This window comes from Patagioenas fasciata, chromosome 1 (genome assembly GCF_037038585.1).
Source record: "Patagioenas fasciata isolate bPatFas1 chromosome 1, bPatFas1.hap1, whole genome shotgun sequence".
Lineage (NCBI taxonomy): Eukaryota > Metazoa > Chordata > Aves > Columbiformes > Columbidae > Patagioenas > Patagioenas fasciata.
This window is the reverse complement of record NC_092520.1, coordinates 3,102,224-3,115,062: the sequence shown is the minus strand read 5'-3', so window position 1 is coordinate 3,115,062 and position 12,839 is coordinate 3,102,224. Positions and strand designations below refer to the sequence as shown.

Sequence of the window (12,839 nt, the reverse complement as noted above, 5' to 3'; positions counted from 1 at the left end):
AACTGATCCCACCTCAGGATAGCTGGTGGATCTGTCAAAAGTCTGCTTCCTTCTCTCTGAGTCTAATTCATAAGGGAGGCCCAAACTGGGGTGCCCATAGGAGGACATCTCCTGCGCTTGAATAAGAAAGGCCAATAAATACCAGGTAAGATAGGCTAGTGTTCAGCAGGCACAGAAATATTCATGTTATGGCAATGTAATAATGATGAATTCAGTTGTAACAAAGCTGAAAGGGAGCTCCAAAAGAAAAAAAAATAGATTGATAAAGGTAGTAACAGTAACACCCTGAATTCCAATGCCAAGGAGTTAATTAGTTCTGTAAGCACATTTCCTTTATATAATGCTTTCTGGCTAAGAAAATCTATGAGTGTCAGTGTTGCAATCAGGGTCACTGACCATGATTAAAAATGCAAACGGTTTTACGTGAAAAGCTACAGCAGCCCAACTGCTGCATGATCTTTACACTGTGATAGCCCAACTGAGCCAGCATTAGGAAAACACGTGCTCATTTCCAAGCTGGAAACTGCCAGGAAACCAATGGACTTTAGCAGAGGCCATGTTTCAGTATTAGTGTCCAAGAACAAGCCAACTAGACTTTCCATGAAGGCCTTGCCTTGAAGGAGCTGCTTGGTGGCATCCAGGAGGACCAAAGAAAAAGAGGTCACAGCACCTTTTTTGGTCCTGTAGAATAACGGGTTTGACACACCAAAAAGTTTGTCAGGCACCAGGAGGTGCTGATGGGTTAAACTGTAGGAGTGATGAGGACATCCTAGTGCTGCTCAACGTGAGGGCCCTGAAAAACCCTCAGTCAGGAGAGATGCCAGTCATTTCGCTAAAGTTTTCCTTCATTCAAGTAATATTCCAGCTGGTGGGGATGGTGACATTTGGGAAGAGGGAAGGCAGCATTTAGGAAGGTGTTGGGAGTTTCCATACAACAGTCAACCATTTATGCCATAGAAACATAGAATTATTTTGGTTGTAAAAGTCCTTCAAGATCATCGAGTCCAACCATCACCCCACCCCTGGCACTGCCCCATGTCCCTGAGAACCTCATGTCCGTCTGTCCAACCCTCCAGGGATGGTGACTCCAGCACTGCCCTGGGCAGCCTGTTCCAATGCCCCACAGCCCTTTGGGGAAGAAATTGTTCCCCACATCCAACCTCAACCTCCCCTGGTGCAACTGGAGGCTATTTCTTCTGGTCCTGGTGCTTGTTCCTGGGGAGCAGAGCCCGACCCCCCCGGCTCCAAGCTCCTTTCAGGCAGTTCAGAGATCAGAAGGTCTCCCCTCAGCTCCTGTTCTCCAGGCTGGTAAGCAGTGGGGAGACCACAGGGAGGAACCTCTGGGTTACAGCCAGCACCAACCACAGTAACAGACTGGGTTCAGAGGGTTTTTACTGGGCACAGTCTTAAATACCAGTCTGATTTCCCCCAGGCCTAGCGACTCCAGTACATGTTGACCTCAGAACATCAGCTCTGCCAGGGAGGAATATGTGCATATCACACCAAAAGCCATTGCAGCACATCACTTGGCATCGTGCCTGGTGAAGTCACCTTGGGACAGCACGGCAGAAACATCCAGACCAGCACAAGAACAGTTAAAAACGAAACAACAGCTCAACAGATAAGCTGGGGTGAGACAACACTAAGGCCCAGGCAGCACCAGAAATGGCTGTTGATCTTGGCAGAAGACACGGATGAGGAGGTACCTGAGCCAAAAACACAGAGACACATGAGGGAAAGCACCAAACAGGTCTGCGAGAAGTTGCAAGGGGAGAGAGGTTGTGGGACATGCCATGTTCAACCTAAGCACAGAGACAGCCAAGGTGAGAGAAGAGAGGAAAAGCCAGTAGTGGAAGAAGGCAAGACCTATCCTGTTTCCCTGAAAATAAGACCTATCCCCAAAATAAGCCCTAGCATGATTTTTCAGGATGCTTGAAATATAAGCCCTACTCCAAAAATAAGCCCTGGCTACAGCTCCATTAAAAAGTCAATTTAAATAGTGTCCAGGCAGCTATACACATAAAAAGCACGCATCTTTTGGAACCAAAATTAATATATGACCCACTTATTTTGGGGGAAACAGGATAGGAAAGCACAGCTAGATGCCCCAAGAAAACTCCGAAAACTCTGAAGCACAGACAGAGAACTAAAAAATATCTAAAGAGTTAAAAAGATTACATAATATTTTTCCTTTTCCACAGACTCCAAGAATTTCACCATCTTCACCAAGCTGCAAACTGAAAGTTTACATCGAGCCTTATCCATGTTCAGCATATGTTTTCACTGAGGAATTAAGTGGAAACAGAACTGATTATGAACACGCACAGCCTGGCAAGCTGTTGCTTTTACAGACAAGCTTTTCTCCCCCCTCCCCAATTACTCTTTCCTACACACACACCCCCCCCCCCCCCCCGCCCCCAAAGAGTTTTGTGTAATCACATGTGAATTGTATTAGCTGGGCCTCCAAGGAGCAGTTTTAATCCTCTTTGGAAGGTGTGAGCAGCTCAAGCAGGAGCCTGTCCAACACGTCGCTGTAGATTTGTCATCTGCTTTCCCTAAGACACCTTCCCTGCTGCACTGCTGAAAATTTGGTGCATGCCAGCAGCAAGAGAACTGCAAGAACCACACCAATAGAGGATGAGGAAAACATCTCCACATCCACTGCATGGACTTTAATTGAAACAGTAAGAGGAAAAGAAAGAAAGCAAGATTCATTTTACAATCAATACTCTGCATGTCTGCTGTGCAACTGCTACCCAGAGAATTAAGCATGAATGTCTCTGGCTTAATGAGAGGTGGAAAGTCCTAGTTAAATGGATTACGAGCTCTTTATTTCCTATGATTGATTCCTTCCATAAGGCTGTAAGAAACATTCTTCACAAAAATATTCTTGGGCAGCAGAGAAGTTAAATTAACAAAGCAGCAAACTTGCTCTCATATATTTGCTGCTCCTTTCCTCCCATTCTGCTCACAACCAACACGTGAGGTGCAGCACCAGAACACCCCTCAACCATCACATCAACAAGACCCACACACCAGATCTGCTCCCTCAACATCTTCCAAGATGTCACTTCTACTTCCATTTCCAAAGCAAATATTCCCTGCTCCATAGCGATTAGATTAGCTCCCTTGTTCTACAAGATACTGTTTTGGCTTCCTACACCAAGAGCCCATAAATTAACTTGATAAGACTCTAATCACACAACAAACTCCTTCCCACTACAAACATACTGGATTTTTCGTGGCCAAAGTAATCAAAAAAATAAGATAGTTGGCAGGATCCGGTGACGTGAAAGACTCCAAGAAGTCAACTCCATCTCCCTGATTTTGGAGAGCTTCTGGCTCAAGCACTTTTCGTTTCCTTCTCATTGCAACTGGTCTGACTGGAGCAATCAAGACAGACCATCTGACACTGGAATAACCTTATAGGTCTTCACTTTTGGACAGAGCACTTTGAAAAGCCAAGAGCTAATTGATGAAGCCCCAGCGAGTTCAACAAGCAAAGTCAACCTTGATTAGGAGTCCAATACAGAAGAACTGTTGACTATAATATAGGCTTGGGGTGGGCAATACCAAAGTTCTCAGCAAAAAAACAAGGCCATTAATGCATTCGATATGAAGAAGCGATGGGAGCTGCTGTCTCACACCTGGGAATGTCAGATGTGACATGAGCTCTGAAAGCAGCTTGAAAGGTTCATGTCAGACACACGCACCATGTCTCTCAATCCTGAAGATACCTCCAGCACTGGGAGCCTTTCTGAATCAGAAGTTGTATCTCTGAAAGGTTGCACAAGGTCTGTCCTTGGAGGTTTTCAAGACCTATTTGGGCAAAGCTCTGAGCAACCTGGTCTGAGCTTAGTGTTGGTCCTACATTGAGCAGGGTGAGATCAAGTAGAGCCCTCCTGAGGTCCCTTCCCATCCAAGTGAGCCAATGGGTCCAAGATTAAATGAAATATCAAGTGCCAAACCCCACAGGAGCCTCAGCTTCCAGAATAACACATATTCAGGGTTTTTTTTTTCAATCAAACAGCTATAGCACATCCTGGAAGCCTTTCTCATAAAGCAACTCCAAATTTAACGTGTTGCCCCCCATGGTTATTCCAGTCTGTGATAAGACAATCCCCTTCTGACGAGCTGTCAGGGCAGATTCCCACAACTGGCTGTGTTTCATCACCTCTGCTACAGCTTTCTGCTCGCTTGAAAAACATGGAAACAAAAACAAGATCAGAAAAATTAGATACTCACACAGCCCATGCCCTCTTCTATCTCCATTTTCATAGTCTGACTTCTGACAGAGCAAGGGGTAACATCCAGTTTACCCCTCTCCCCTTTCAAGACGCTCAATAAACCAAAGGTCTTGTGTTCCTACAGCCTTTTTCCAGTTCTTAGTGAATCATTTCCACTTCTGTATAAACGCAGGAAGACAGAAGTGACAGTTTCCCCTCCCAAAGGATTTACAAGCTCAACCTAGACACTGCACAGTGAATGAAAATTGCATCCGAGGAAACAAATGGGTAGCGAGAGACAGGTTACAAGCAGCCCATCACACAGCTCCTCAACGTCAGGTAAATATCGTCTTGACTGCTGATGTGTGTATTCTTTCAAAACCTGGGAGCTGATCTTTAGGAAGACACGAATAAGGACAAAGTGATTTTACTGTTTACAGCAGCATAAATCTTTCAGAAGGGAATTTTCTCAATTGACTTGGCAAGCGGTTGTGACGCTCCTCGCTTCCCAAAGAGCATCTTGAAGTGCTGGTCAAGGTCATTCTGGCTGCAACATTCAAAGTGACACATCAAAGGAAGAGGAGAGAGGGTGAAGTCAGGGAGGAAACCATCCCTCTATCCACAGGGTGACTCCCAGAGTTAACAGAGGAGACTCACAATCATTTCCAACCCATGCCTGGAGAGTTCTGTTCTAACAAAACCAAAAACCAAAACCCCATCTGCCAGTTCCATCAGCTACTGTCGTCTTTTCCTTATGGAAAGGACCAGTCATGAGGGACTCAAAAACTCATTTACTGATGCAAATCGAAGAGCTTTCAGTCATGTGTTGAGGACTCTTAATGCAATAAGCATTAACCCACTCCATCTCAGTGCCCTCCCCAGCATCAGTGATGCTCCTCCAGTCACCAGTGATGCCACCACTCAGGACATTATCAACAGAGATAAGCAAACCAATAGATACAAGATAATCATCATCAGCATGAAATAAGGACATCTGCAGCAAACTGCCTTCACAGAAAGGCAACCATCATCTTCCCTTCATCCCCCACAGTGAAACTCTATGCAAAGCTAAACAGGAGTTATTGGGTAATCAGTAAATCATAAAGAATAGGGGTAACCCCATAACTTGTGAAACTCTCAGTATTGCTGCCCATCCTTACAGCCATTTCTACATCTTCCCCCCTTCTCATTCACAACCATCAGGTGACTGATGTCTGTCAGGCAAAGACAGCCAGAACACAAGACAGCCAGGTTGCAATGAGCCCTGGGGTCTGGGTTGCTGGTGCAAAGCTCTCCATATTGTGCGCCCCAAAGCACTAATGACCATTTTTAAATCATTAGGTTGGACATGAGGAAAAGGTTCTTCACCCAGAGGGTGCTGGACACTGGAACAGGCTCCCCAGGGAGGTGTCATAGCCCCAAACCTGACAGTGTTCAAGAAGAGACTGGACAACATCCTCAGACACTGTGTGAATTGTGGGGTTGTCCTGTGCAAGGGTAGGAGTTGGACTCAATGATCTTTGTGGGTCCTTTCCAACTCAGCACATTCTATGATTCTATTGTATGACAAAAATGATCCAAGGCTGAGAGAGCTGGGGTGTCCAGCCTGGAGAAGAGAAGCTCCAGGGAGACTTTAGTGTGGCATTTCTGGACTTAAAAGGGGCTGAGAAGAAAGATGGGGACAAACTTTTCAGCAGGGACTGTTGGAATATCACAAGGGGTGATAGTTTAAAACTAAAGGAGGGAGATTCAGGCCAGACATGAGGAAGAAATTGTTGTCCCTGAGGGTGGTGAGAGCCTGGCCCAGGTTGGCCAGAGAGGTGGTGGATGAACCATCCCTGGAGACATCCCAGGCCAGGCTGGACGGGGCTCTGAGCAACCTGAGCTGGTGAAGATGTCCCTGTCATGGCAGGGGTGGGACTGGGGGGGCTTTGAAAGTCCCTTCCAACCCCAACTATTCTATGATTATGATCCTCAGCCTTGTGCTGCATTGAACATCATCTTGAGGCGAGACCCCAAGGGGCCCATTAATATGTAGCTATGCAGTTTGGTGGGAATTGCTTCCAGTCCAGAACAGCTTATCCAAACATCTGGAGCAGCTAAATAGCACGTCCCACAGGAGCCCAGAGGCCAGGATGCAACAGCACCAGTATTTTTCTTCCCTTCCCAATAAAACACCCAGCTTTCCAGGAAAAGTTCACAGAGAGAAAAAGGAGAGACTGAAAGTTCATTTTTCTTAAATAGCTTTGTGACATGGCACTAGTGGAAACATTTTTACCAGGGCAGAGCGCTCAGTATCACAGATTAAAGGTTTGTTATGCAAACGATACAAAATGCTAATAAGACTGACCACAAGGAACAAGGGTTCATTCACAAAGATGACCTTTCCTACCTAGAAAGATATTGATCTCACCACAAAGATGACAAGGACGCTCCTCAAGGCAGAACATTCAGCACCAGACAAGAAAAAGAAAGGCTTCCCACACATATTTTGTGGATGGATCCTTACACAAGCATCAAGGAAACATGAGAAACGTGCTCAATTTCAAGGCTACACCTGCTCTGAAGAAAGAATCATAGAATTATTTTGGTTGGAAGAGACCATCCAGATCATCAAGTCAAACCATAACCTAACTCTAGCATTAAGAGCCTCATCTATATGCCTTTTAAACCCCTCCATGTGGGTCAGGCACCTCACACATCTGGAATACTGACCAAAAATCAGCCACATCCTAGGCAAGCAGAGAAGGACTTTCTGGAGCGCAGAACTCCCAAAGAAAAGCATTGTTTTTAATCCTCACATCCACACAGTTATTAAGATGTTCACACAAAAAGTAGCCCATGTATCTTGAAAGGGCAAGCCCACTGCACACAAACACAGAATTTCCAGAATTAAATAGCTTTCAGTTCAGTCCACTTCACTTCCAATAAGCCACTTTGTGTTTTCATCTGCAGTCAATTCAGATTAAGAGCCAGGAACACCGAGGGAAGCTCCTGTCTGCAGAAAACAGGCAGTTTTCCTTATGCCAGCCAAGAGCTAACAATATCTTTGTTTTCAGCTTATTTCCTTAAGAAAACACAGTGTGATTGCATAAATGCCCTTATTCCTGTTATCCTCTACTCTTAGTTACCCCCTTCCTTCCTTCCCCAGGCAATGATGCCCTGGAGCATCAATATTTTCCAGTCCTCAAAGTGCTTACGCACTGGCAAGATCTCCAAAAGAAGTTGTTGGAAAGGATCAAATGAACCTTTTCCCCAAGAGAAGAGCAGTTCTAAACCAACCCACTGTCAAAGCCTCTTCAGCACATACAGCCAGAGACATGAAAGGGTGGAAGTGGGAAGATTAAAGATTTGAAATAGCTCCCAAAGAAACTAGACTTCATTTGCTCTTAGATCAAGCTTTTTTTTTGTTAAAATGTAAAACACCGAGAGCACCTCACATGAAATAACTTGCTGGATGGATAAACCAGTTTCTGCCACCCTCTTGAATATACAAGTCCTGAAAAAAAATATTGGCATATTCAAACAGAGTAAGCACCAAGTACCCAAAACAGCATCTCAGCAAGAAATCTCAGGATTGAGCTTTATAACCACTAGAAGCAAAAAAAACACAACAAAATACCATCAGCAACGCCTTTCTTTGTGTCTGACTGGTTCTTATATATTGCTGAAACCCAAGGGCAAATCGACATAAAAATGACTGTTCCCTGGATGAGCACACGTGAGTTCAAAGCCACCAGTACCATGCAGTTGAAGGCTGCAGAGAGCGTTTCTCAACTGGGTAACTGGTCAGACTGGAGAAGGGGAGAAGAAGATGGAATTAAGAAAAAATAAGTCAGATAGAGGTGTAAACGCCAGGGATGCTGTGTCTGATGGTGCAAATAGAGAGTAACAGGGAAAGGAACATCTATTTACACAGAGAGGAAGAGGAGGGGGAAGAATTCCAACTCACCATTCATACTTTAGGCCACTTATGGGAAGATGTGCAGCAGGAAAACTCTAGGACTGATTTTAGTAAGAATTTATGCAGATTTGCACAAGGCTGTAATATAAAATACCCTGCATTAACAGGGTAAAGAGCTACCTAAGGGGCAGGAAAAAAGGAATTCAACAAGAACAATAATTTTTGGAGAATGTTGTTTGCACCAAGTTTGGAAAGTCCCCCTCAAGTACCATCTATGTAAAGGAACTTTCCCTTCAAAGTATTCCAGGATGAGAAGCTCCTCTGAGGTCAATCCTTTTCCCAGTCCTTACAAGGTGTTTATAGGGCCTAACAAAATCATTTCATTTATACAAAATGATGAGAATCCTGCTAGTCCTTAAGGGTCTCTTAGAAAGCACAAGACAGAAGGGATCTGAACTGGTAGAGCAAACTATAGCTTCCTACGTCTTTTCCTAGCTCTGGAAATCTAGCTGTTTCTGCTTGTTTTAAGAGTTATTTTCAGCTGAAAACAGGGATCAGACAGGAAGGCTCAATCACTGCAGGAGTTTCAAGACCTCCATTTTCCTCCTGTGTCCATGAGATGTGAGCATCATGGTCTAGGTTAAGCCTGAGATATCCAAGAGCTTCCACACTGCTTGCCAGAACTAGAAGACTTTGTTTTCCCAACTCGAGGACAGATTATAAACCAACATGGGTATCTTCACATCAAGATTACAGTCCAGCTGATGTGCGACAGCAAGTCTATCTGGCTCACGGTTAATTTGACACTTAAATATCTCCATCAATCTCCAGCCAACCATTCCCACCAACAGCTCCTTCTTCATTCCCAGTAGCATGATCCTATTTTTGAATTTTATGGGCTTATCAGCAATATGTTTGAATGTTTGTGGGTTTTTTTTTTGCTTTTCATCTCTGATATTTCTTAAGCTGGTTTAAGAACAGTTACACAAGAGTCATTGAATGGAAGTTTTTGGTTGGAAAAGACCTTTGAGATCATCAAGTCCAACCTTTAACCCAACACTGCCAAGTTCACCACTAACCCATATCCATGAGCACCTTGTCTTTGATCATCTTGCTCTTCAGATGATTTCACAGCTGACCCAAGCACGTGGTTGGACTAGATGACCTCCTGAGCTCCTTCCCAAGCTGACTTATTTATTCTCTGATTTTATATTTATGTATGGAAATCACTTTCTTCAAGGAATGTAAGACACTGCCCCAAAACCCAGGCTTCACCTCCCAATAAGTTCTCAGAAACTGCTTGACAGCCAATTGCAGAGGAACACTTGCTGTTCTGCAGACTGCATGATAAAAGCCAGGCTGACAAACCCTCTGGAGCTCAGAGGAGCATCTAAAGTTCTCAGCACCCAAAATCTGCTCTTACAAGGTAGCCAGAACCCACATTCTCCAAGCTGCATACACTTATAGGATGAGCGTTTACACAGAAGAGAAGCAGCTGTGCCAAAAGCATTTTTTAACTCTTTCAGAGCATTAATTAGGAAGACTGATGCCTTGTTGCTCAGGATCAAAGCTTATGAGCCTTCGTTTCCTTATCAACCCAGGCAAAACATGGTCCAGTTCTGCAGAAAGCACAGCTGGATTCTTGTTGGCCATCACACCAGCAGCACCAGTGTGACCAGTCCTAGGCTGCCTCCTGCCCAGAGCTGCCACTGACACATTGGTGTCAACTACATTGTGCAAGAACATCGATGAGCAAGGCACATCCATGTGTTGAGCAATGTTATCTCAAAGTATCAAGAGTGTGGTGAGGCCCTGACACAGGTTGGCCAGAGAGGTGGTGGATGAACCATTCCTGGAGACATCCCAGGCCAGGCTGGACGGGGCTCTGAGCAACCTGAGCTGGTGAAGATGTCCCTGCTCATGGCAGGGGTGGCACTGGATGAGCTTTGAAGGTCCCTTCCAACCCAAACCATTCTATGATTCCACGAAAACACAGGAAATAAATAGAACAAACTTACTAGCCAACATGAAAAAAAGGCTTTTCAGGAACTTGAAATCCCAGATGTGTTGCATTTCCTTCACAGCCCCATGCTAGTTTTTCTCCCGTGCATCGAGGTGCTGTAGAGAAGCAAGCAAAGCAGCTCTTGTGTAGCTTCTATCCAGGAAAAATTTTGGAGAGGTGGCTCTGTCTGGTGGCCAGGGAAAGGACAACCCAGTGAGCTGGGAAAACATGGCCACCACTCACATTGTGTTCAGAAGTGACGTGGAAAGAAGACTCGAAAAAAATTATTACATTCCCTTCTTTCTCCCTTTCTAAATAGATGTTTCCATTAGAGAAACTAAGTGCTTTACCAAGTTTTACAAGAGTCTGAGGTTTATACTAACATATAAACTCCAAAAAAGTGGAAACAGTCAGGATGGAAATACCTTTTCTAGCACTAAACCCTCAAGCCAGCCACGTTGGCTGAACTGCTGTAAACCACCATCTTCTCCCTCTTTAAATTCTGGCTATTAACTTTTAGCTTTCTAAGCAACTTTACATATCCCAGCAAGTTGGGGGTTTGGATCATGCTGCTTTCCAGGAATGTCCATTTCTCTCTTCAGCAGCAAAGCAACTGCAAGCTATTAAGTAGACCATGAGACTGCAGTTAAGAAAATCATCATCCCTTAGGTACTGCTGAGGAAGATCCAAGCTAAGAAAGGGCGATAACATTTTTTACTGGGCTAGAAAACATACTGTCCCAATATTACTAATATTGTACAATCAGCTTGGACCCTAGGTGTTTTCAAATGGAGCCGTCTGCTGTTCAGTCTTCTGCCAAACCCTCAAGAATCTCACATTTTCTTTTTTTTTTTTTAATTCTATTTAGTATTGACTGACCAAACCTGTTAAAAACCTTTTTTCTTCTTCTTTTTCACAAACAGCTGATACCACCTGCCTTCAGTAGTGGGGACAACGAGAGCAGAGCATCACGCACCCGCTTCTATTCCAGTGACGTGACGCAAGTGCCTTCTTCACACGCCACCTACGCTTTGGTCCTCAATCTGTTGGGCTTCACAGCATCCCTCTAGAGCGAAAACACAGAGACAGCCCCGCATCTCGTCTAGCTCTGTCTTTCGACAGGCTGTTTGTGTTGCTTTTCGCAGCTTCATAAGGTTTCGCTCCCCACGCTGGGGAAGCATCTTTGTCACCTAACACTTGTTTAGCCCATGCGTTTGAACCTTATATATGCAGTCAAGATCTCGAGCGCTCTCTCTCTGCAATGTGGCTCAGTTGTTATGGAGGTGTAAGCGTGACGTCTCTTAAATCTCTCCTTGAGCTCAAAGTAGACATTTTAAACATCGGCTCCTGAAACCCTTGGTTTTTCTCTTTAAACACAGTATCACAGTATCACAGTATGTTTGGGATTGGAAGGGACCTCAAAAGATCATCTAGTCCAATCCCCCTGCTGGAGCAGGAACGCCTAGGTGAGGTCGCACAGGAAGGTGTCCAGGCGGGCTTTGAATGTCTGCAGAGAAGGAGACTCCACAACCTCCCTGGGCAGCCTGTTCCAGTGCTCTGTTACCCTCACTGAGAAGAAGTTCTTTCTCAAATTTAAGTGGAACCTCTTGTGTTCCAGCTTGATCCCATTGCCCCTTGTCCTATCATTGTTTGCCACTGAGAAGAGCCTGACTCCATCCTCATGGCACTCACCCTTTATATATTTATAAACATTAATAAGGTCACCCCTCAGTCTCCTCTTCTCCAAACTAAAGAGCCCCAGCTCCCTCAGCCTTTCTTCATAAGGGAGATGCTCCACTCCCTTAATCATCTTTGTTGCCCTACGCTGGACCCTCTCCAGCAGTTCCCTGTCCTTCTTGAACTGAGGGGCCCAGAACTGAACACAATATTCCAGATGGGGTCTCACCAGGGCGGAGTAGAGGGGAAGGAGGACCTCTCTCGATCTACTGACCACCCCCCTTGTAATACACCCAAGGATGCCATTAGCCTTCCTGGCCACAAGGGCACAGTGCTGGCTCATGGTCATCCTGTTGTCCACCAGGACCCCCAGGTCCCTTTCCCCTACACTGCTCTCTAATAGGTCATGCCCCAACCTATACTGGAACTTGGGATTGTTCCTGCCCAGATGCAGGACTCTACACTTTCCCTTGTTAAATTCCATCAGATTATCCCCCGCCCAACTCTCCAGCCTGTCCAGGTCCCGCTGGATGGCGGCACAGCCTCTGGCATGTCAGCCACTCCTCCCAGCTTAGTGTCATCAGCAAACTTGCTGATAGTACACTCAATTCCCTCGTCTAAATCATTAATGAATATATTGAATAATATTGGCCCCAGTACTGACCCCTGAGGCACTCCACTAGATACTGGCCTCCAACTGGACTCCGCACCATTGACCACCACTCTCTGGCTTCTCTCTTTAAGCCAGTTTGCAACCCACCTCACTACTCTATTGTCCAGACCACACCTCCTCAATTTAGCTGTGAGGATGCTGTGAGGGACTGTGTCAAAGGCTTTACTGAAGTCAAGGTAGACCACATCCACCGCTCTGCCATCATCCATCCACCTTGTTACATTCTCATAAAAGGCTATGAGGTTGGTCAAGCATGACTTACCCTTGGTAAAGCCATGCTGACTGCCCCTAATGACCCTCTTATCCCTGATGTGCCTTGAGATGGCACCAAGGATGAGCTGTTCCATTACTTTCCCA

The 12,839-nt window shown here is 45.2% G+C and overlaps 1 protein-coding gene across 4 annotated transcripts in view; it reads right to left on the bottom strand.

Annotated features, from left to right (window-relative positions):
• Positions 1 to 12,839, bottom strand: part of GDPD5 (glycerophosphodiester phosphodiesterase domain containing 5) — a 194,579-nt gene that overhangs the window by 136,719 nt on the left and 45,021 nt on the right. The gene's annotated exons all lie outside the window — the stretch shown is intronic.